This window comes from Mustela nivalis, assembly GCF_964662115.1.
Source record: "Mustela nivalis genome assembly, chromosome: 9".
Lineage (NCBI taxonomy): Eukaryota > Metazoa > Chordata > Mammalia > Carnivora > Mustelidae > Mustela > Mustela nivalis.
Genome location: NC_139028.1, coordinates 93,109,684 through 93,135,134, shown reverse-complemented (window position 1 = coordinate 93,135,134; position 25,451 = coordinate 93,109,684). Strand labels below are relative to the sequence as shown.

Here is a 25,451-nt window from a genome sequence, read left to right as displayed (position 1 = left end):
CAAAACAGTGCAGTTATAAATGATTTTTATTTATTTACCAAAATGAGGCATCATTCTGCAAACTATTCGCTCACTTGCTTTGTCACTTAACAACAGCCCCAGGAAACTTTTCAAGTCTTTCCCACACTTATTTATTTATTTATTTTTTCAGAGTGACTTTGTTTACATATCTGGGACCATCAAATCTGAGGTTTGAAGCCCTAAGTCATTATGATCGAAAAATGAAAGTATCGAACCCAAGAGAAGAGAGGCTTAAGATGTTTATGCTTTGGTCAGTCCAGCAGCATCTGTGTTCAGCATCTTTGTTTGCATGAGGGGTAGAAGGCAGGTGCATTTCCTAAAACAAAAAGAGGAGTTAACAACCTTTGAATTCCCTGAGGGCTGGTTCCCTCCTACCCCCACCCCACCATCCCGTCTCTTTCTGGACTGCCCAGCAGTCACATGGGCCAACCGGTTCTGCCAGGAACAGAGGTACAATCTAGCACTGTGTCTAGCTTGGAAGGCGTGGTTTGGGGTAGGGGGAGATGTGCAGAAGGTAGAAATGATAGCTCGGGCTTTTTGTCAGAAGGGCACAGGTGCAAATCCCAGCTGTTTCTTCCTGCCCAGCTGGGCGACCTTGGGCCAGTTACTGAAGCCCTCAGGGCCTTATTTGTAAAATATGGTGAGAAAAGTCCTCTGGCAGGATGGCCGAGAACAGTAAGTCAGTGCCATGGTAATATACACACATGGCCTGATACAAAGACTAGTCAATGATAACCGCCCCCTGCTCTCTTAGCGGTCAGCAAACTTCTGCAAAGGCCCAGAGATGAATATTTTAGGCTTTGCAGGCTGCAGAGACTCTGTTGCAGCTGTTCAACAATAAGTAAATGAGGGTATGAGGACGTATTCCTACAAGAGTTTATTAACAAAAACAGATGGCAGGGTGGGGTGGACCCAAGGGCAGGGGTTTGCTGACCCTGCACTGGGTCCATACTGTCCCCTGGAAATAGAATGTGAGCCTCGTCGGTAATAATTTTGCTTGTAGCCCCGGGAAAAAAAGTGAAATTCATTTAAACGATAGAATTTATTTACTTTAAGTGATCTGAACTATGATTGCGCTGGGATGTAATCTATATGAATGCTCACTGAGGAGGTCTTTTACTTTAAATCTTGGTGTTATTTAAAGTCATCGCGGGGGATCTTACCCTTAGGGCACAACCTCATTTATGGTGGTCACGTTTCACGTGTTCGCTAACTCGACCGCCTGGTTCAAGGGTGGTCAGCCCAACTTCTCCACGGGCAGGCCATACCACTTCGTGCGCCGAGAAATTGACTTATTAGACAAAAGTCAAGTTCCAAATACGAACGAGAGGAGAACGGAAACCATCAGAGTCTGGAGCCTATAGGAAGGAGATGGCTCATTTCCCGCAAGTTCGTGTGTGTGTGCCTGTGTGTGTGCCGGACCACGAGGAGAAACATAAAGGCGTCTTTCCTTCTGAGGCTTGTTGTCAAACATGTTTGACATCCACAGCTTTACCTACTTGAGTGTTTTGTGTTTTGTTTTGCTTTTGCTTTAAATCAGGCTCACTGTGGTGTTTTGGTTCTTTCTTGTTCGGGACATGCTTGGAGGTCTGCCCAAGCTATCTGGTGATGGAACGAATGCATATCTGACACCAGCCAAGCCAGTTACTAAAAGTCACGCTGACCATTTTAAATGGAGAAATCATGAATCATGGAGCGCTACATCAAAAACTAATGGTGTACGGTATGGTGATGACATAACACAATAAAATAAAACGAATAACTCCTCCCAAGAATTTAAAAAAATGTACAAATCACCATCCCCAACTTTAAACCCTAGTACTTCCACATTTCATTTAAAAAAATACTCATTTTACAGAGAGCAAAGTGAAGCCCAGACAGGTGACAGGCTCAATCCAGACCCATACCCTCAGTGGTGCTTTGGGATGAGAATTTGGAAATTCGGGAGCCTGGATTGGGGACAGCTCCTCCTGCCCCGGTGCCGCACTGCTGGGCGCTGGTTGGGGGGGGGAGTGGGTAATTCACCCAGTGTCACAAGTTTCAGTGTCACAAGTCATGTTTGCTTGGAATTTTTGAATATGCAAAACAAAGGTAAAGAGATACTGCTTTCAAGTGTTTCGTTCTCTTCTTGATTTTTTTTTTTTTTTCATTGATTCCGACACAGTTTTTTCTGAGCCTCCCAAAACAAAGGTGAAGAAGGTTTGGCCTCTGTGTTCAAAGAGCTCACAGCCCGGGGGCCGGTGGGGGAATGTTGCCTTTCTGTAAAAACATATCCAGGATGATTCAGAGTGAAGCGGAGGAGTTTGTTGTTGTGTCTGGCTCTTATCTCCATTATGAGATGAAAGCAGGAAACTGATAAAACTCACCTTTCTCCCTCCTGTTCTTTAGCTACACGATGAAAGAGATTTTAAATATTTTTTATAGTGAAAAAATTTTTTTAAAATATTTTGTTTGTTTATTTGACAGAGAGAGAGAGACCACAGTAGGCAGAGAGGCAGGCAGAGAGAGAGGGGGAAGCAGGCTCCCCACCCAGCAGAGAGCCCGATATGGGGCTCTATCTCAGGACCCTGGGATCATGACCTGAGCCGAAGGCAGAGGCTCAACCCACCTGAGCCTCCCAGGTGCCCAAAATTTTCAAGGTGCATTTTCCTGAAATAAATTCTGAGTAAACCCCACCCTCCAACTGGATTCTGTTTTTTCCCTTTCCTGCAGGGTTGGTATGAGGGACAATACACATTTTGGAATCAAGTTCACTTGGGTATACCAATTTCTACCTGCACCTTTCCTAGGCTTTGACTTGGCCATGGTCTCTAAAGACCCAGCTTCCTCATCTGTAAATTGGGGGTAATTCTGGCCTCATAAGGTTGTGATGAAGATTGAGGGGGGAGTGCATATGTTAAGAGAAAAAAAAAAGTTCAAGTGTGGGAAAATGCTTTTCTGGATGGATTTTTGATAGGAATCAGAATATAGCAAATTGAGAATAGAGGTTTCAGAATTTTTTTCAGAATATAGTAAATTGAGAATAGAGGTGATGTCATAGTTCACTTCCTCCTCCTTCCAGAAGGGTGCGGTATGAAGCCAAGAAATGTACTCGGTGTCCCCTATTTTCTTGTCTTGATAGTTAATGACTTTGAGACGGCATTTTAAAGCTATTTTTTATCCGCCCATTCACCTCTCACTCACATATAGACTGTTGCTGTCAGGAATTTAACATTCATGAAAAAATAGCCACATTTTTGACATTTTTTAATTTTTTTAAACAAATAAGGTCTATTGGTTGTTGCCATGACAGCCAAACACTCTGCTGTCAGCTATCGGGGTGAATTATTAAGGATCTTTGTTGAGGACATCATCAGTAAACACACCCGTCCTCCAGGGGAAGGTAACAGGGCTCTCACAGCAAAAGCGGTCCCAGCGCTGGGAGTGCGGGGGCTGCTTGCCTCCTCATCCTGCCCACGGGGAAAGACCAGGATGAGCCAGCCATTTGCCTGGGATCCTCTTCCGCAGAAAAAGAGCCTATTCTTCTGGCGTTTTTTTTTTTTTCAGGTTATGTAAAAGGCTGGGTGTCCGAGTCATTTTCCCAGAAGCAGGAGGCTTAAACTGGCGCTTTCTTTCATTCCCAGAAAGGTTTGACCCATTCCTGCTCAGATAATCCTGCCCACAGATGAAGACAGCCGTCTATGGCGACTGGTTGACCAGGAACAGGTTCATAGAGCAGTTCTGTGAGAGAATGGGGGAGGCCACTGAAAGAGGAGAAAGTCAGAAAGTGTATGTTTGAAATTTATGGAGATATACATGGCTAACCTCATTTTTATTTTAAAATAAGAAGCACAGGGCGCCTGGGTGGCTCAGTGGATTAAGCCTCTGCCTTCGGCTCAGGTCATGATCTCAGGGTCCTGCGATTGAGCCCTGCATTGGGCTCTTTGCTCAGCAGGGAGCCTGCTTCCTCCTCTCTCTCTGCCTGCCTCTCTGCCTACTTGCGATCTCTCTCTGTTAAATAAATAAATAAAATCTTCAAAGAAAAAAATAAGCACAGCATGTTAGTCGTGAATAAGCTTCTCAGAAAGTAATTTTAAGACAACTTATTGAACCTTTCTGAACCTCAGTTTCCACATATATAAAATGGGTTTAGGAATAGAATTAAATCGGGACACCTGGGTGGCTCTGTTGGTTAAGCATCTGCCTTCCACTCAGGTCATGATTCCAGGATCTTGGGATCGAGTCCCGAATCGAGCTCCTTGCTTAGTGGGAGTCTGTCTCTCCTTCTGCCTGCTGCTCCCCCCGCTTGTGTGCTCTCTGGCAAATAAATAAAATCTTAAAAAAAAATAATAAAATAATAGAACCAAATATCTGAGGGGTGGTTTTGAGGATAAATTCACAGAAAGTGTGTGGAGCTGCTCCTGGCACAGCAAGCCCCTTGCTCGGTTCGCTGTTGTGATAAAATGATTGATCTCGAAGTCATGTATCAATATTTCTCCGATGTAGCCAGATCTCCTGAAATCTATTAGGATATTCAAAACACAACCACTTAAAGCTGGTTTTATTTTCATTTTCACGGGTAAGCAGTGATTGTCTTTTGCTTTCTTCTTCAAGAAAGTGCTTGAAGCTGCCATCCAAGTAATACCATCTGCCCGTCTTCGCTTTTGTGTTGAGATTTGGTTGACACGAACATCCCTGAATCTTGTGGCAGTGGTGGCTGAGGGCGTCCACGTCTGAAAATATCTAGAAAATGGATACGTTTTAAAAGAGACAGTTGCTCTTCTGAGACAGTGAACGAGTGAGGCGTGAGAGGAGGCAAGATGGCTGGTGTATTCCATGGAGAGAAAAGCCTGGTGGTGTGAGAGAAATGTAGCCAGGAGCATAATGAAGGCCCAGAGAAAGTTTTCACAGGTGCTTCTACGGCTTCCTTTCTGTCTTCTCTGCCTAAATTCTTCAAATTCTGATGAGATAAATTCCTCTACGGTAACGATTTAGAAAAAAATAAAAGATTATAGAAGTCTGGTTAGAAGATGCTAAGAAGAATCCAGGGAACCAGACAGGAATGAAACCAAGCTCTGTGTCTTTGAAGGAACACACCCGGGGGAAGAGCCAGTCAGGAAAGCAGGTGGGCTGGCCTGCTTCCTGTGGAACTGGCCTTCCAAGATAACTTACAGGTCCCCAACAATGGATCTTTTTTTTTTTTTCCTTTTTTTTTTTTTTAGCATCTTTTTGAAAATTGTGTTATGTTAGTCACCGTACAATACATCATTAGTTTTTGATGTAGTGTTCCAAGATTCATTGTTTACGTATAACACCCAGTGCTCCATGCAATCTGTGCCCTCCTTAATACCCACCACCAGGCTCACCCATTCCTCACCCCCCTCTCCTCTAAATCCTCAGTTTGTTTCTCAGAGTCCACAGTCTCTTCTGGTGTGTCTCCCTTTCTGATTCCCCCCTCCTTTACTTTTACTTTCTTTCTCCTAATGTCCTCTGTGTTATTCCTTATGCTCCACAAGTAAGTGAAACCATATGGTAATTGACTCTCTGTGCTTGACTTATTTCACTCAGCATAATCTCCTCCAGTCCCGTCCATGTTGATACAAAAGTTGGGTATTCATCCTTTCTGATGGAGGCATAATACTCTATTGTATATATGGGCCATCCCTTCTTTATCCATTCATCCATTGAAGGGCATCTCAGCTCTTTCCACAGTTTGGCTATTGTGGCCATTGCTGCTATGAACATTGAGGGTGCAGATGGCCCTTCTTTTCACGACATCAGCAACTTTGGGGTAAATATGGTGAAATTGCAGGGTCATAGGGAAGCTCTATTTTTAATTTTTTGAGGAATCTTCACAGTGTTTTCCAAAGTGGCTACTACAACTTGCATTCCCACCACCAGTGTGAGAGGGTTCCCCTTTCTCCACATCCTCTCTAACATCTTTTGTTTCTTGCCTTGTTAATCTTTGCCATTCTAACTAGTATAAGGTGGTATCTCAATGCGGTTTCAATTTGGATTTCCTTGATAGCTAATGATGATGAACATTTTTTTCTGTATCTGTTAGCCAGTGGATCTTTAAGGTGTTGGGAAAAGACCATTTCACTGCCAGTTATCCTCCTCTGCAGGGTCCTCTGCCTGGGAAGCCATAATGGGAGGCACACCACTTCGAAAACTGTGGGCTTTAGAACCCAACAGACTAGCTGTGTGGCCTTGGGGGAAATGCCTAACCTCTCTGAGCCTCAATGGGCTCATCTGAGGAAAGAGAGACCATCATATTTTCCCAACAAGGTTGTCATGAGGATGAAATGAGAACCACTCTGTGACACATCTGTCATATTGTAGGCCCTCGAGTGTGAGTCCACTTTTGTCTGTTGAACAAGCTGTCTTCTTCCTAATTTATACAGGGGAGGGCAGGGATGGCCTGAGCTGGGAGATTTACTGGCCTAAGTTATAAGTTAGAAAGGGGTGAAGGGAAGAGCTTTCATTTCTGCATATTTCTATTTCACTCTCATTGGTTTCCTCTGAGGCCCATATATGGTATGACTTGTCAATCCTTCAGTATGTGGCTATCCTTGTATAAACCACGTATTTCCAGGACATTTAACCAAGTGCCTTTCTGTAAGCAGATAGTTATCTGTTTGGCTCTCAGTAGCGTAGGGAAAGCCATGTTGTCCTGAGACTCTGTAGCTGGGGGCTTCCTGGCTGTGGCATATCACCTTGACCTCTCTAGGCCTTTTTTCCTTGTTTCATATGTAAAATATGAGGTTGATGATTAGGTTTTTTTTTTAATGGCCTTTGATCTACTTCTATTTTTATTTTTATTTTTTCAGCGTAACAGTATTCATTATTTTTGCACCACACCCAGTGCTCCATGCAATCGTGCCCTCTCCAATACCTGGTTCCTGGTTCCTCCAACCTCCCACCCCCTGCTCCTTCAAAACTCTCAGAGGTGATTAGGTTTTAAAAATCCTTTTACATAACCCCCAATTCTGTGGCTCAAGTCCTCAGTTCTTTGTATAATTTTCCAGTAGCACCAGTAGATAAATGGCCTGACTTCTGGGATGTTGTTTTTCTTCCCTAAAGTTGGTAAATCTGAACATCCAGAAGTTGGGTCACAGTGGCCAGTATGCATCTAACTCAGCAGGCAAGCTAGCTTCAGTGAAGAATGTGGGTTCTCTAGTCCACTGCGCCCAAAGCTGAAACTGTCGGAGACTCAGGATTCTTGGATGCAACACATGTTGTCATTTCGAGTTATGCCCCGATGCTGTGCAGATGGCCTCTGGGTTGGTCCTCCTTATTGGAGAAGGAGGAAGGGCCTACTCACTTATCTATACATGACTTTTCTAAAACTCACAGGATCCTAAGGATGAGATCAGAATTCGGACAAACCAGGAAAAAAGCCACATGGATGAGAAAAATCATATCCCACGTGGGGTCTGAGGTCATCCAGAGTTTGGCAAATAAAGGTTTTAATACATTTCTGTTAAAATATTTCTGGTATGACTCTATTGTTTCAAAGAATCATTCCCAGCTCAACAGTCATCCAACCACTGGTCCAAACTGCATTTAACAAGAGAGCTTCTATTAGTTTTTTATGTCTTGTTCTTGGATCCCATGAGATTTGTGTACCTGACAATACCATGTTCTCCTTTTTTGTCTCGTGTGAGTGCATTTTTTCTTTAAAGCAACCAGATAAGTCCTGAGTGGGACAGTGGAGGAAGATGATGGGTTATTACTAAACTTTATTGGGTTGTGGCAATACAGTTTCTCAAAGGTCTCCCCCCCCCCCTTTTTAAAAAGATCTTATTTATTCATTTGAGAGAGAGAGAGCATGAGAGAGAGAGAAATAGAGAGCACAAGCAGGGTAGAGGGCTAGAGGGAGAATCAGACTCCCTGCTGAGCAGGGAGCCCAATGTGGGATTCAATCCTAAGACCCTGGGATCATGACCTGAGTCCAAGACAGATGCCCAGCCAACTGAGCCATCCAGGTGCCTGTCAGTGGTCCCTTTTATCCCGTTGACTGTCAGTGCTCCAAACATGCCACTGGACAGCTGCCTTCCCTTCAGCCCTAAGAAGCTCCATGGGTCTGGTCTAGAGGGAGATGTCACTAGTGAGATGGTATCATGCGGGCCACGCCTCAAAACACTAGCACTGCTCTCTGGAATCCAACTGGGCACATTCAACAGATATTGATCAAGCACAGTCTCTGCATCAGGCCCTTTGATAGGTGTTAGAAAGAAGTAAGATAGGGTGTTTACTTTTAAGTGGTTTGTACCATTAAGAGAGCAACAATGTGTACAGAACATACCCTACGCCAGGCATTGTTTTAAATGCTTCATGTATGTTCATGTGACATTTAGAATGACCCCAAGAGGGAGGTAGGATTATTATCACTCCTGTTCTAGATGGGAAAGTGAGGCGCAGGAAGTTAAGTAACTAGCTCATGTATGTAGCCTGCGAGCTGCAGGGCCTGAATCCAGACCCAAGCAGTGGACTCGAGTCTGGGCTCCGTCCCCCAGCTCATAGGTTCCTTTTCTCCGAGGACCCCAGTGACATTATCTCCTTAATCCTTGTCATCTTTTTCTTCAGTCTGCTCTCTTTCATAACACAGGTTAGAAAAATAACGTTGCTCAAAGCAAAACAAACAACAAACACCTTTCTGTCCAGAAGGCACAAGGCAAAAGTCTAAACAAAAAGTAAAATCACTCATCATCTCATTCTGGCTCTCATTTTAGTTTATGTCCTTTCAATCTGTGCGATTTGTTATTTTGGTCGATATCTACATTTTCCAGTCTGCGCTTTCCATTGAGGATTATGTCAGGTTTTCTTTTTCTTTTTCCCACTATATTCTTTTTCGATATAACTCTCATGACTTCATTGGCTTGCGTGTTTTGAAATCATAGTTACACCAGACATTGACACCAATCCCTTCTTGTTGGGCATTTAGGTTACTTCTGACGTTTTATTGTCATAAGCCACACTGTCTTGCACATCTTTGTATATACTTTTTTTTTCATATACATTTGATAATTTCTTTAGGTGGCTGGAGGATTTTAACTTTTGTCATGTTTAGGTGCAGAAAGTAGAATCAGATTTCAGAATCAGGTATAAAAGGACCATCTAAGTTCTTTTCACTTCCAGAGAGCTGGAAATGCTCACCATAAGTGTCTGAAGCATGCAATAAGCCAGTCATTCCTCTTCTGCTTTTTTTTTTTTTAAGATTTTATTTATTTATTTGACAGAGGGAGATCACAAGTAGGCAGAGAGGCAGGCAGAGAGAGAGAGGAGGAATAGGCTCCCTGCTGAGCAGAGAGCCCAATGTGGGACTCGATCCCAGGACCCCGAGATCATGACCTGAGCCGAAGGCAGTGGCTTAACCCACTGAGCCACCCAGGTGCCCCCCTCTTCTGCTTTTTAAGAGAAATGGGAAGATTTATGATTTGGGGCTTTTGGAATTATAGGACATCTTCTTCCCGACAAATGGATTCATGATTCCAGCAAAGGTTAACGAAACCAAGACATAGCTGGTCTGGTTGCCTCTTCTCACCCCTCTTGAAGAATCACCCAGTGGGATGACGGAACATCAAACACATGAGGATCAGGAAGACAACAGAACAGGTTGAACAGGAACTTTGCAGACATGGAAATACAGAGAGACTGACAGGCCAGGAGGGAAAACACAGTGTGAGGTAAATGGAGGTAAAGGTCTGTCAAGCAACAGACGACTCCATGGAAGGGGCCCATTCCCAGTGGGTGACTTTGCAGCTATAGAGAGCTGAGTCTGAAGCCTGACTTTCCTTTTGAGTTGCTGTGTGATCTCACATGAGTTATTCAGTCTTTCTGAGCCTCAGTATCTTCATCTGTAAAATGGGCACGTTTTAGTTCTTGCTTCACAAAGTAGTTGTGAATCTTTAATCGGATTGTGTGAGCAAAAGTTTAACAACTGTGTGTTGGCTGCTTTGTGCAAGGCAGTGGACTATACCATGTTCGTAGGTTTGTCAGCATCAACATCACTCGGTGGGGGGAGGGGATTATGTGGGGTCAGTGCTTGCACACTGTTGATGACCATGCAAACCGTTCTGCTTTTTTGGGAAAGATAAGAATTTAAAAGGTGCCATGTGACATTTATGAGGAATGAATGTTACACTTTATCTTCCTGAAGCTCAAGGGAGGCTTGTCTTGGAATTTCCCTTCTGCTTTCTGAGGCAAATGAGGAGAGTTTGGGGGCCTCTGCTGAGGGGCTGGTGTCTGCTTCAACAATAGGGTGGGCATGACTGGAGAGGCTTATGGCTTCTACTTCAACATTCCTCTGGTGTTTTTTTAAAAAATTACATTTAGAGCTCGCTCTGTATTAAGATTCTTTGGGGGGCTTTCCTCAAAGGGAAAGAAGGGGGAAACTTTATTGGCTCAAGTCCCTGGGATTTCTAGGGAGTCAGTGGTCACAGACAGAGCACGATCCGGGGCTCACATGCTGCTATTGAAACGCTGTTTCCCCTTCCCATCTCTTGGCTGGGCCTTCTTGGGCATCTTTGTTTCAGGCACCAACGTGTCTGGCAGCCCGAGGCTTACAGCATCCTCTCAGGTAATGACCCCAGAGATAACAAGTGCCTCATTTCTGCTGCTTCCAGGAAAAGGCCCAGGGAACCATCTCTTGAGCTGGATGTCGCTGGAGTCGCACCCCCATTCCTGGGCTGGCCATGGGTTGTCTGGCCAGATCTGCAGAGCCAACAAAAGGGGGGAGGGTGTCCCCAGTGGGATGCTTGGAAGACAAAAAAGCCAAGAAAAGAGGGGAAAGGAAGGGAGGGAGGGAGAGAAGAAGGGAAAAGGAAAGGAAATACAGGACTTCTACAAACTCCGACGTCTCTCGTAATTAGGTGCCTTACACCTGCGCTCTGCTGTGCTGAATCCCGGCTTTTATCCACGACTTTTTTTCTTGTCTTTTCCACCTACACCCCGACGTCTGTGTGATTTTAAAGACAAGTGTTGCTTTTCATCACCTCGGCTTCCGCGGTTGCTGTGAAGCCTGCTTCTGGAAGCTCAGGGTGTCATTAGTAGCATACCAGCCACCCCGTGCCGCTTAACGTGCCGCTTAACGTCTCCCTGCAGACTCTAAAAATACCCAGAGGCACTCAAACAAACAGCGAGGCGCTGTGTGCGCAGGCGTGGGCTCATCCCGCCGGCCAGGTCTCTAAATTGCCTTAACACCGCTGCTGTGGGGAGAGCCATCGGCTCACAGGGCTCTGTCCTTTATTTTTTACTTTTCCTTTTGGCTCACCTATGCTGCTGTTGATGCAGAGGAGAAAGAAAAGGTTAATGATGCAACAGAATTGACTGGAGGAAAGGGAAAGAGGGAGACAGACACCAGGCTTGGTCCCACTGTGTTCGCCGCTTGGTATAGACCTGAACTAGGATGTGTCAAGAGATCAGACCAGTCCAGGGAGCTGCAAAGATTAGCTGGGATTTAAAATAAAACTCTTTAACAGGAGGTCACCTAGAATAACGCTCACGTATGTATCCGTGAAGAGGCCTGCGGACCAGATCCAGAGAAGGTTAGTGCTTACAGATGAGCCCCAGGGCCACAACCCGGGGTGGTTTTTCAAAGGCGAAGCAAAAATCGGTCTCCTTTCTGTGGAAGTCTTAGGTGCAGCTGGGCTCTCCAGGGAACCGAGGTCTTTCTTGTGTCAAGGAGGGTGTCCCATTTTATGGAGCCGAGTTGGCGCCACCTGGCCTGTGTCTAAGAGTTTGGGGACCTGCCTGGTGCTGGTTGTCTTATCAAACCCATGAGCACTTGAGTTTTTTGAAACCTGGCCAAGGGATTAAATGATAACATTCGATGGGTTATGAAAATATGTGAGTCATTGCAGATGTGACCTTTTAAAGATTGCCTGCAGAAGTCAGATGTCTCCTTAACAAGGTAATGAACCTGAACCCAAAGTAAGCATGCAAGTGAAGTCTTTTGCTATTGTGCTTCAGTGGAATCTATTAGATGTCCCTCGTGATCATCATGGAAAGGTGAAAGAAAACACACAGCTTTTTACCAACTCTATGGATATGTGCACTACAGGGAACATTTGTTTTAGCTATTGGGGACTGCCACGCGATGAATAGATTGCCCAGAAGTCGCTCTCAGAGCAACCTTTCAGCTGGCTGGTTTTATGGCAGGATTCTGGGATTTAAATTAAAAAGTTAAGCCTTGCAGGGTAAGCATGAGTAAGTTCTTGGGACAGAATGTACTCAGCATTGTTTCCATCCATACATGAGTGGAGGAAGCGTATGTACTCTGGACATATGCTTCTCATTGGAAAATGCGATCAAATGTCTCTCTCTGGACTGGCTCTCCAGGAAAGTCTTTGGCACCTTCTCAAGCCTAAAGTGAAGGCTTCTAAGCTCCCAAATTGTTAGGTGGTCTCTACCAAGGAACATGTCACAGGCTCTTTGTGGGTGGGAGTTTGCTCTTTGTGGGTGGGAGTTTGCTCATCTAAGATTCCATGTCTGCCTTCTTTAAAAAAAAAAAAAAAAACAAACCCAAAACAAAAAACAAAAACAAACCTGCATTGTTTATTTCAGAGGAAATTCCTAAATGTGGCAGAAGCTTTGACTAGTTTTGTGAATCTGGGCAGCTGTAATCACAGTGTTAGTAATAATAGCAGCAGCTGTAACAAGAGCTGACATTTCTTTTTTTAAGATTTTATTAATTTATTTGACATAGAGAGGGAGAGATTACAAGTAGGCAGAGAGGCAGGCAGAGAGAGGGGGGGAAGCAGGCTCCCTGCCGAGCAGAGAGCCCTATGCAGGCTCGATCCCAGGACCCTGAGATCATGACCTGAGCCGAAGGCAGAGGCTTTAACCCACTGAGCCACCCAGGCGCCCCAAAAGCTAACATTTCTATGGCGCCTTCTGTGCACTGGGCTGTACTCTGTGTCACAGATCCTAATACACTTAATCCACAAAGAATGGGGCTATGGATTTCTCCCTCCATCCTCCCCTGCTCCTTCCACAGCTGCAATAAGCCAGGCTGGCTATGCACCCTTCCCAAAAGCAACTTGTAAATGTGCCCCTCAGACCTGACTTTGCACACAATAGTATTGAAGAGAACCACAGGTTGTGTGCATTGTTGGACACACGCTTGCCTTTCACACTCTTGTGGGTTTGGGGAGCTGTAAATCTAAAACATGCCATTTCTCAGTCCCATCAAGAGATTCTGTTACAGAGAAAGACCCCTTTTTTTAAATTTTTTTTTAAGATTTTATTTATTTATTTGACAGAGAGAAATCACAAGTAGATGGAGAAGCAGGCAGAGAGAGAGAGAGAGAGAGAGAGGGAAGCAGGCTCCCTGCTGAGCAGAGAGCCCGATGCGGGACTCGATCCTAGGACCCTGAGATCATGACCTGAGCCGAAGGCAGCGGCTTAACCCACTGAGCCACCCAGGCACCCCAGAAAGACCCCTTTTGTCCTCCACCCCCAGCCCCCACTCTTCTCAAACACATTTGAGAGCTTCTTGTTTTATGCTAAGTGATTAAACTTCATGGAAAAGAAGTGGACTGTTAAGAGCTGCTCATAAAGACACACGTGGCCCACGCCAAGTGGGAAAGGGGAGCTGTTTTGGAGAGAAAGATTTTTCCCAAACCCTGCTGGGTGTCTGACAACCTTAAACCTCTTCGGCTCCGTCAGCATTAATGTCCTCATTTTGTGGCCTTTCCTCTGTTTTTGGGCGAAGATGTGTGATAGGCAGCAGAGAGCTGCTTTAAGACTGCGGTCTTCCCCGGAGGCAGTGCCCCCCGAGTGTCCTGCGTGTCATCATCCAAACAGCGTTTCAGGATAATCAGTCCCTGAAGTAATACTATGCAAAGGCATCAGGTCCCTTCCCCTCGAGCCTGCGTCTTAGGATCTGGGGAATCTGTCCTTTCCTAAATTCACGTATTGCTTTTTCCTTCCAGACTGTGAAATCCTAAACCAGGACTGGAATGTGTTTTGGGGATTGGAGGCAGGGGTATTACTGATTATATTTCCAAGTGTGAAATCAGTGGACTCGGGTTGGATGGAGGGGAGTTTGCCTGGTTCCGTGTGGCTTTGTTCTTCTGGCTGAAATGACTAAGGGAACTTCCAATTGCAATGCTGGTTTCGTGCGCCCCTGCACAGGTGTTTTCATTTAGAAATACCCATGTCATGAAACAGCCTGGGAACTGGGTTTCTTTTCTTCTTCTTCTTTTTTTTTTAAAATTAACATATAATGTATAATTTGTTTCAGGGGTACAGATCTGTGACTCATCTGTCTTACACAATTCACAGCCTTCACCATAGCACATACCTCTCCAATGTCTATCGCCCAGCCACCCTATCTGACTCCACACCCCCAGCAACCCTCAGTTTGTTTCCTGAGATTAAGTCTCTTACAGTTTGTCTCCCTCTCTGATTTCATGTTGTTTCATTTTCCCTCCCTTCCCTTATGATCCTCTGTCTTGTTTCTCACATTCCTCACATCAGTGAGCTCATATGATAATTGTCTTTCTCTGATTGACTTATTTTGCTTAGCATAATACCCTCTAGTTCCATCCACGTCATTGCAAATGGCAAGATTTCATTTCTTTTGATGGCTGCATAGTATTCTGTTGTGTATATATATACCACATCTTCTTTGTCCATTCATCTGTTGATGGACATCTAGATTCTTTCCATAGTTTGGCTATTGTGGACATTGTTGCTATAAACATTCGGGTGCACGGACCCCTTTGGATCACTACATTTGTATCTTCGGGGTAAATGCCCAGTAGTGTGATTGCTGGGTTGTAGGGTAGCTCTGTTTTCAACTTTTTGAGGAGCCTCCATGCTGTTTTCCAGAGTGGCTGCACCAGCTTGCATTCCCACTAACAGTGCAGGAGGGAACCCGGGTTTCTTAAAGAAAAGCCCACCTTGGAATAAAGGGAAGGGATGTTTGCAGTTTCCTAGATAATTAAGATCATGTGGATCTCCAAAATAGATGACTGAGGTCAAAAAAACAAAGAAAACAAGCAGAACAAGGGACGCCTGGGTGGCTCAGTTGGTTAAGCAGCTGCCTTCGGCTCAGGTCATGATCCCAGCGTCCTGGGATCGAGTCCCACATCGGGCTCCTTGCTCCGCAGGGAGCCTGCTTCTCCCTCTGACTCTGCCTTCCACTCTGCCTGTGCTCGCTCTTGCTCGCTCGCTCTCTGACAAATAAATAAATAAAATCTTAAAAAAAAAAAAAACAAGCAGAACAAACAAAACAAAACAGACCAACCAACAAGCAGAAACTACTCTGCTTGTCCGGGGTCTAGATGATCTGGATTTGATAAACGTGACAGGCACGATCATTGGGATGGGGCAAAACCTGCATGAATATGCCCGCTCTAACCTGTCTTTGAGGGTTACTTTTCAGGGGTCCCTGAGAGGAGGTTCATGTCGTCTTAGCTGCTGGATGATTTTTTTTTTTTTTTGAACCATGCATTTTTTTTTTTTAAACCAGCATTCCTTGGATGCAGGAAGAATGGAGGGAGCCTGGGCTTCGCCCATCTAGAAGATCTGGGCTTACATTCTGGTGTGGCTACTTAGCCTTTTGATTAGGCCACCTTTCTGGGCCACAGCTGCCTCATTTGCATACAGAGCTGTCACCACGCCCCTTTGATATTGATCAAATGGAGCCACGGATGTAGAGCATCTGGTTGGTAGTGTGGAGAGGATTAAATGAGCTAATGCAGGAAGAATGTTTACCGCCTTGCTGCACATAGCTGGCGGGAACCATGCCTTTGTTTCTTCTTTACCCCGTTGGCTGCCAGCCCTTATGACCCTCATGAAGACCCTTATGTCTCTCTGGCCTGCCAGTTGGCCCATGTGTGCCAAACCTGCCACGTTTCTGGAAGCTCACTCCTGCCTGCAAAGTAGTTCCTTCAGCTTCCAAGTGATCCAAGCCTTTCCTGGCCAGCGGCCCTCGACGTGTGGGGGTCGAATAAATTTGTAGAATAGCATCGCTGAGGATTTGAGTCCTAGAGAAAGACAATAGAGTCACATCTTCAAGCACATGGAAGTAATCTGTTCTTCTGAAGCAGACCCAGGCTCCGAAATCGAAGTGCTGCCAGCTTTTTGGGTGGCTGTTGTTATTCACAATTTAAAACAGAGCTGATGCCGAATCAAGATGAATACTTATTTGCACAAATAGGGGGAAATAATATAATTATAAAGATCAATGCGTTAGTTTCTAAACAGAATGTCAGTGGTTTTGAAAGTTTAGTTTGTTTTTTCAACACTGAATTAAAAAAATTTTTTTAAGATAATTTTAGACTTAAAAGAAGAATTGCAGAAGTAAGACAGAAAGTTCCCAGGTGCCCCTCTCTTGGCTTCCTGTAATGGTCACATTTCACACAACCACAGAACATTGGTTAAAATCGAGAAATTAACTCTGCTCCAATACAGTTAGCATAGAACTATTTTGGATTTTCCTAGTTTTCCCACTAAGGTCCTCTCTCTGTTCTGGGATCCAGTTCAGGGTCCCACAATGCACTCAGTTCTCTTCTCCTCCCCAGTGACCGTTGCTTAGGTCTTTCCTTGTCTCTCATGACCTTGACATTTTTGAAGAGGACTGATTGGTTACTTTGTAACACGCCTCTCAATTTGGGATCATCTAATAGTTTCTCCATTCCTAGCCTTTTAGTTGACTGTTCTGCATATACTTTGGTGTCCAGGCTGGGGATCCAGTGACAAAAATGGAAACTTCAAGTCCTAAGAAATTATCGACTCATTTCTGAGACTAGCCTGGCTGGGTATTATAGATCCTGGAGGTTAAGAATATAGTCTTCAGAGCCAGAGGACCCGAGTTCCATTCCTGGCTCTGAGACTTACCTGCTTGCTGTGTGACCTTGTGAATGTTACTTGACCTCTCTGTGCCTTGATGTGCTCACCTACAAAATGGGAATGATCTAGAATTGATTTCTTAGGGTGCGGGTGAAGATTAAGTGAGTTAAGGCACAACGTACCTAGAGCAATGCCTTGCACAGAGTGATCACTGAGCATCTCTTAGCTGTTACCATGGCTGCATCCTCAGGAACCCCACCCCAAGTCCGGGTCCAGTGACCTCCTGATGTCACTCCTCAGATCTGCACATTCAGGCATGGCTCTGACCACAGTGATGAGTTTGCAGCAGTGCCCTGGGGTTTGGGAACACAGTCTTCATGTCCCATCTAGAAAACCTGTTTCCATGGTAGGATGTTGAATCTGGCCTGCCAGGGCCACATGCAAGTTCAGTCTCCAGGGTCTCCTGGCTGTGTGCTTGTTGCATCCAGATGCCCTTTCTGTCCTCTGCTTTTCTGCCCCTTTTGTTCTACATCCCCTGGTGGCATCCTGTCTTCACCTTGTTCCTCTGAATTCACACAAGGCAGTGAGGCAGTTGGATTGTACACCCAGCTTCTCTAGAAGGACTGGCTGGGCTTAATTCCCATCCCCACACTTAAAAATTTACTTAGCTCTCTGTGCTTTATCATTATTATTATTATTATCTCTAAAAGGGCTAATGTTAGTAATTATTACCGTTAAGTTGACCGAGGCTTAAACATTCTGTGAGTCACCACTGTAAATGTTAGCCCTATTGTTCTATTTAATCCTCATCACATCTGTGTGACATAACTATTTGCATGATCCCATTTTACAGATGAGGAAACTGAGAAGCAGAAAGTTTAAGTAGCTTGCCCGAGATCACAGAGCTAAGATATAGAGCAGTCGGGATTCAAACCCAGCCTGGCTTTGGAACCCAGATTCTTGCTTAGTAGGCCCGTGGCCACAAGGGGTCTCAGAGGGTTTCTGCAGGGGTTAAATAAGATCATCTGTGTAAAGCACTTAGCAAAGTGCCTGGCTTAGAGTTAATGCTCAGTAAACTTTAGCTATTATTAATCCCATGATCTGATTTCTGTGGCTCCTGGTTCACATGATTCTGGGACGCAGCTTCTCAGTATTTGTTCACGGACCTGGTGCTCTGCACATTTGAGCGGTGGGCAACTGGCCCAGTCCCCAGACCAGTGTACCCTCTACCCATGCTGTTTTGGCCCTATAGCCCCCCGCATAGCCGATGGGATCACCCACAGCCCCCTACCTTGATACAGCTGAGCCTCCTGTCCTCTTATCTATTTCCAATCTACTCAGTTTCTGGTGTTTTCACTTTTCTTCTGCTTAGTTTCCCCTGGTACCTCCAACCTTTGCTTTTCTTCTCTCCCCCTGGTTTTTCGGGCTTCTTGCCCTCACCCACAGGCTGGCCTCATGCCTGCCCCAGACCAGCTGCTTCCTGTCCCCATGCTGGGTCCCTGGGATTTGTCGTGTGGCACAGTCTGGTCCAGGTCCTTGTGACTGGCCCCCCTGCTGGGTCTGCCCAACTGAGAAGGGGCTGTTATGGAAATGGCAGTCCTTGGCCTTGGGCCTCGAGGGCTGAAAGAAGGGATTCAAGGAGAAAAGAGTGCAGAAGGACAGCTGCAGGAGGGACAAGGCGGGAGGTGGCCAGCATTTTGTTCTCTGGTCCCGGGACGCCCTTTCCCTCATTCTGTGACTGGAGGCCCTTCGTGTTGCCCTGCGCTCTGTGCCAGCCACTGTGCATGCGAGGAGGCCTTCGCCAAGCCCCGGGCACAGCCTAGGTGCTGCTTTGATGGGTCCCGGTGCTTCTAGACCCCGCAGGCCTGAATCTCTGACCGCGCTGTAAGGCGGGGAGACGTCCTAGGCAGAGTCCGGGTGCTCTAGCCAGACTGCCTGGGCTTTCATCCCCAGCTCCCAGGTGCTAATGAACTCAGGCAAGTTCCTGAAATCCTCCAAGCCTCAGTTTCTTCATCTGTAGAATGGAGCCCTAAGGGCACCTTCCTCACAAAGTGGGACCTGAGACTCTGCATTGGCATCTCCCAGGGGATACTTGCTTAAGTGTCCTTTCATTAGCAAGAAGTTGGGCACATTAAGGGAGCTCATTGGACTTCTGACAATTCGGTAAAGAATTAAAACTACAGAAGTGATGCCTCCGGCGTCATTGACATGGTGCCTCTCCGAAAGCCCTCAAGTGAGGTCACGGAGTCTTCCTTTGCAAAGATTGCTAGGCATCTTTGCCATATTCTGGGACTGATTTGCTGGGACTAAGAGAAACAAGGTCACAGGTTCAAATCTAGCTTCTCAGGAGACCAGGCGGCTGTGTTTGCTCCGAAGTTGTAGACTGTGACTCAGTAGCCATCGGCCACTGTAGTTGTACAACAGGGCGGGTGAGGGAATGAGACCGATCCTCGGGAGACCAAGGGCTGAGGTTTGCTGACTTTGCCACCCAGTGAGGGCATGGTGCAGCAGGACTCAAACCCATGCCTGGCCGGCTAGAAGATCTGTGCTCTCGGTAACTGAGCCCCATGTGGTCAGGATCCAGGCAGACGATAGAGCCTCACCACAGGGGTGAGCTGGGTGCTCCATGAAATGAGAGATGATTTCAGGGGGCACAGGAGATGACTAGAGGAGCACTGATGGCAAATTCAGGGATGTCACATCATATGGTGAGAGGGTCATTTCCTTTTTGAATTCTTTAAACCTTTTTGATTAAGACAAGGCTTAAACAGGTGCTGCTGTGTTTTGCTGCTGACCCCAAACCTTTCAACTTCCCTTTAAATTTGTGTGTGTGTGTGTGTGTGTGTGTACACAGCATGCTTAGTGTGGAGCCCAGTGCGGGGCTTGAACCCACGACCCTGAGATCAAGACCTGAGCTGAGCTGAGATTGAGAGTTGGATGCTTAACCGACTGAGCCACCCAGGCGCCCCTCAACCTCCCTTTTAAACAGAGAGGGGGCAGGCGGCAGAAGACTCAGCAAGCAGACCTAGTTAAAAGTCATTGAACGTGTTCTTGGTCATGCGCATTTTCGTGACCCCAACTTCTAGTTGTCGGTGCTACTGGTTTTCCATGGATTGAAGTAATGCAGAAATTCCTCTAGGGATGCACACGTTTAAGGACAAAGGATTGGTTAGCGTTAAGCACTAGTAAGTAACGGATAGCCGAGATGGCATTCAGATATGGCAAAAATAGCTGTGTGGCCTCTGTGAGTGACCCGGGCGTGGGAAATGCTGTGACAGACCGTGAGGACGGTCCAGCCTGATGCCTGATAGCACGTGGTGCACACGCAATAAATGTCATGGACCGAGGGAAGGGGGAGGGCAACTCTCGCTTCTGACATGGGAGTAGGAGAAAAGAAATGAGCCATTTGCAAAGTGGATGAGACAGACTTTCCCTTGAGAGTTTGGGCCTGGACTTCGCTTGTTCTCGAGGCTGATGGATCCAGTAGGGGATGGAGAAAATGAAGTTGGCGGTGGTCCTCGGTGAATCAGAGGGCGAGTGCCGGGAATGGAGCATGGTTCTCAGGGTCAGATTTTGCAATGAAGGGGGCAGCTCCAGATGAGGGGAAGGGATTTTCCCCGAGGTCGCCTAGCCACTGTGTGACTAGTGCTTTCAACTGTCTCTTGGCCCTGCACAAGGCCCTGCGAGCTACAGAGGAAGAGAAAAAAGTAAATAATCATCTCCCAGTTCAAGGAGACCCAGGCTATGCTGTACGATTTTGCCCTCAGACAAGTACCATTTGGAAGGTAGATAGCCTGGGTCTCCCATGACAGAGTCAGTCAGAAAGGTCCCCCAGGAGTGACAGGCCCTGTATCAGTCAGCTCTCACCAGGTTATGTTTCTGTAATAACAAGCCCCAAATCTCTGTGGCTTGCAGCTACAAAGTCTCCTTCTTGTTTCTGTTACATCTGGTTGCAGGACACCGGTTGCAGGTGTCCTCCCTGTATCCCCCATGCGGGACCCTGGCAGAAGATGCAGCCCCGACCTGGGTTGTCCCTCTCTTGTAGCAGAGAGAGGAGAAGAGCCATGGCAGAACTATGAGAAGGTTCTCGATGCTGCTTCTGGGAGGGATCATATGTTCCTTCTATTCTGTGTTGGTCTGGGTTCCTAGGAGAAGATTCTAGATCCTAGAAGTGGGGAAGTGGAAGGCAGCCAGGAGAAGGCAGGGTGTCAAGTCTGCTACCAGTGTGGGCAACTCCTGTTTAATCCCATGGGAGAAATTCACAGAGATGGGACAAATCACAAGCTCAGTTGAATAAGGGAGCTGGTATATTTACACATCCAAACGTGCCCATCATCGACTGAGGGTTTTAATTCCCCAGCACTTCCGGCCTGCGTGGGGGCAGAGAAGCCTGCTAGCTTCTGAGAAAGGCCACAGGCACAGAGACGCAGTGGCTGGCAGGTGGAAGGTGCTGGAGTGAGAAAGGTGGGCGGGGCCACCCCGAGCATCTGCCACATGCTGTCATGCCATTGGCCAAAGGTAACTGCAAGGCAAATCATGTGTTTAGGGATGAGGGAGGTATACTCTTCCTTCAGAGGTGTCGCAAATATCTGGGGACCAAAGCACAAGTTGCTGCAGGTCGTGAGCCCTGTGTAGGTGTGTGGCAAACTCTTCAGTCAGCAGTGTGGGTAAGGCCGAGAGCCACCACCGAGGTAGACCAGGAGCCTGACCTCAGCATCACTGACATCTTGGGCTGGATAATTCTTTGCCCTGGAAGGGCTGTCTTGTGCATTGTGGGGTATTTAACAGCATTTGTGGACTGTGCCCACGAGGTTCTGGTACCACCTCCCACCACTAGTTGTGACAATGAGAAGTGCCTCTAGACATTGTCACATGTCTCCTAGGGTGCAAAACTGCTCCCGTGGAGAACCCCAGACATAGATCATACACGCGTTGCTAAATCCCAAATAACTGAAATAAATTGTGGGTTCCTGGATAGAGTAACTCACAGCCTAATGGAGGACCTTGTGTTGGAGTGGTTCAAACTATGTAAAGAATCCAGAAATAGAGCAGGAGTGGGAGCCGTCTGTTCTGCTGAGGGGAACGGATGGTCAGGGAAGGCTGTATGGAGTCAGAGATAGCTAAGCAAGGGTTTTTTTGTTTGTTTGTTTTAAAGATTTTATTTATTGCAGAGCACCTGGGTGGCTCAGTGGGTTGAAGCCTCTGCCTTCAGCTTGAGTCATGATCCCAGGGTCCTGGGATCAAGCCCTGCATCGGACTCTCTACTCGGCAAGGAGACTGCTTCCCTTCCTCTCTCTCTGCCTGCCTCTCTGCCTACTTGTGATCTCTCTCTGTCAAATAAATAAATAAAATCTTTAAAAAAAAAGATTTTATTTATTTGAGGGAAGAGTGTGGGGGGATGAAGATCAGAGGGAGAAGGACAAGCAGACTCCGTGCTGAGCTCAGAGCCTGATGCGGGCTCGATTTCACGAGTCAAAATCAAGAGCCGGATGCTCCACCGACTGAGCCACCCAGGGGGCTGCTTGAGCAAGGTTTTGAAGGATGAAGCGTTTTCCAGGCGAGTCATCACCGTACACGGAAGGTGAATACAGTCTGACGACCGGAGTGACTTGGGAATGCTGGAATAGCTGCTGGGAAGTGCTGACCACAGGGTCCTCTCACGCTCAAAGTGGGGCTGCAGGACAGTAATTAAACCAGCTTACCACGTGCTCGATCGTGTGCGAGGAGCAATGCCAAGGGCTTTGCAGCTCTTAGAGGAGGTCCTCAGTGGCACAGATACAGGTCCCCCTGAGAGAGACCAGAAAGGCCATTGCTCTATTATCTTGGTCAAGAGAGAAGACTGGGGATTTCTAGTCTCCGTTGGCTTCATTTCTTGTCCCATCCACTGTGTTATTCTCAGCGCAGTGTCACACAAAGAAACTGGACACACTTTCGTTATTAGCCTCTCTGCCTCAGTTTCTACATGAGTTACATGGGGATCAGCAGGTTTTCTCTCTTGCCAGCCTCATGGTCTGGCACCAACCAGACAATGAAACTACAAAGTGTTGCTTGTGAGTTCGGCTGGATCTGGTCTCAGTCCTGCTGTGTCATCCACTGGGTGGAGACATCTCTGACTCCATTTTCTCATTTTCCCACCTGTAAGATGGGCATAATACCATTATATACATATATATGTGTATATATATATTTATGTTATGCTATATAATATTATAATAATATAATGGGTATAATACCATTATATATATTATATTACATTATATATACCATTATATATATTATATTATATATACCATTATATATTACATTATATATAATACCATTATATATTATATTATATATAAAACCATTATATATTATATATTATATTATATTGTATTATAATACCATTATATATATAATCATGGGATTGTCTGGAGGACTCAACTGTGTGATGCCTGCAGGCTCTCAACCCTGCCCCTGGCACATAGTAAGCATAAATGACGGTCATGACTGCAATTATTACAAAATAGATTGAATTTGCAGAATAGCTCACTTGTATCGAATGCATGCTGTGCTCCAGGCACCGTCGGACTTAGGGGTCTGTGTATATTAACCTATGAGTACAACAGGTACTGTGATTATCTCCATTTTGCATAAGGAGAAACTGAGGTACAGAGAAATATGTACAGCTTGTGAGTGGTACTCAAATGCCAGCAGACCATCCTAGTAAGAAATTGCCTTGTTGGATTGTCCAGTGCCTGGCGTTTCCCTATAATTTCTAAAGAGATCAAGGGTTTTGTTATCGAGTTCCTTTCACCAGATTTTCAGAGCCAAGTTAGCCATTCTGGGTAAATGAACTTTTCTCCCTGTTGGCGGAAGGTCCTTAACACACATACAGAATATTAATAAGAGGGTGAGTGGAGATTTATTTTTAACCACAGTATCTGAGCTGGCTTCTCAGTGCACGTCGACTTGGGCAAATGAGGACTCACCCCCAACTGACCCCTTCCAGAAACGTCCGTGAGAGCAACACAAAGGGGAACTTTCAGCTGCTTATCTTCCCCTACGGCTCCCACCCATGGCCACCCACGGCCCCCCCAGAGGCCAGCCTCCTGCACACCGGCCCCAGAACAGCCAGGCCTTTGTCTCCTCTCCCTTAGGGTCGGGGACACCCATGGTGCTCTTGGTGTCGGAGGGAGCAGAAGGAAGGAAAGATGGGGGTGTTCCTCTTGTTCAAAGGGGGCCTACTAGGGGCCGAGACCATGGCTGGGGTTTCTCGGATCTCTTCAGCTCGGGCCCTGGTTCCAGGCCTGGGCAGCCCTGCGTCCTGGGGCATCGCACTCTCCCTCTCGCGGCCGTGTCTATAAGGTGGAGATGAGAGCCCTGTGCAGAGCGGGGCTGGGAGCTCTCAGCCCAGAGCGCTGGCCAGGGGCGTGCCCGGAGGGCTGGTTCTTCTGCTGGTCCCATGCAAGTGCAGTGAGATCTGTGGGAGATGCCCCCGTGGGGACTGGCATCCTGCGGCCCTACCGCCTGAAAGGCATCCTCAGGGGCCCTCTGGTTCTGGATCCCGAATTTGTCTGAAACTCTCTGACGAGCCCCTGTTTTACAAATGACCCAAACTCTTGGCAACCCAGAAGAAGCGGTCTCTGTCGCAGCCTTGTTCTCGTTAGCGTGTCCCATGCTCCAGCTGGGCCCCCTTCCTCGCTGCCAAGGAACAGCCCGCGGCCTGCCTCCCCCTCAGACATCCCCAGGGCTGCAGCAGCCTCAGAACATTCTGAGGCAGAATGGGAGCGCTGCGCCGGCTACGTCTGACTAATTGAGTGGTTGGTTGTTTGCTCCTCATGACTCTCTGGAGACAGACTTGTACCCGCCGTGCCTCCCCCAAGCCCACCCCCACCTCCCCTCCTTCTCATCCCTTGTCACATATTCGTGCCTCGTGGTGTGCCGTTTCTACTGAGGTAGTAACTCCAGGGAGAGACAGGGCTGTAGGGCGGCCATGGGCACAGCAGCAGGGCTGGAGTCCGAGCTCTGCCATTGAGCCACTGTGTGAACTTGGGCAAGTTACCCAGCCTCTCTGTGCCTTCTCCTGAAAGGAAGAGAGGGGAGTCATAGTCGTGCCTGCTCTCTGGAGTTGTGGAAGGATATAAACAGGCCAGACACCTGGAAGGCCCCCCCTTCGAATGGGCCCGGCACATAGGGAGTCCTCCATGAAGGTTAGTCAGTGTTACTATCCTACGGGGATAAATGTCACCAAGACAGGATGTAGGTGTGGCAACTAGAAGGACGTCAACATAGTAGTCCAGGTTCCGAGGAGAGCTGAGATCTTGCTGTGGACTCTGCTGGCAGCTCTCAATAGCAGGGCTGTTCAGAGGACATTAAAGGCTCATAAAGGCAATGACTGCTTTGCCTAAGAAATATTCACGGGATGGGGAGCCTGGGTGGCTCAGTTGGTTGAATAACTGTCTCTTGATCTCGGCTCAGGTTTTGATCTCAGGGACATGAGTTCAAGTCCCATGTTGGGCTCCCTGCTGGGTGTGGAGGGTACCTAAGAAAAATTAAAAAAAAAAAAAAAAGAAATATTTGTGGGACCAATCAATAATGGTGATAATAAATAATCATAGTTACCATGTGTTGCATGCATTTATATGTATGCTGACTCATTTAATTTT

The 25,451-nt window shown here is 46.6% G+C and overlaps 1 protein-coding gene across 2 annotated transcripts in view; it reads left to right on the top strand.

The window, feature by feature from the left end:
• SLC1A2 (solute carrier family 1 member 2) overlaps nt 1–25,451 on the top strand; it is a 132,403-nt gene that overhangs the window by 8,546 nt on the left and 98,406 nt on the right. The window contains exon 1 of one of the 2 annotated variants that reach the window (XM_082748957.1): nt 11,212–11,549. The exons of the other annotated variant lie outside the window; for it this stretch is intronic. The gene's annotated coding sequence lies outside the window, so the exon portion shown is untranslated. Of the gene's footprint in view, nt 1–11,211; nt 11,550–25,451 lie in introns of those variants that run through there. 2 annotated transcript variants of the gene reach the window in all.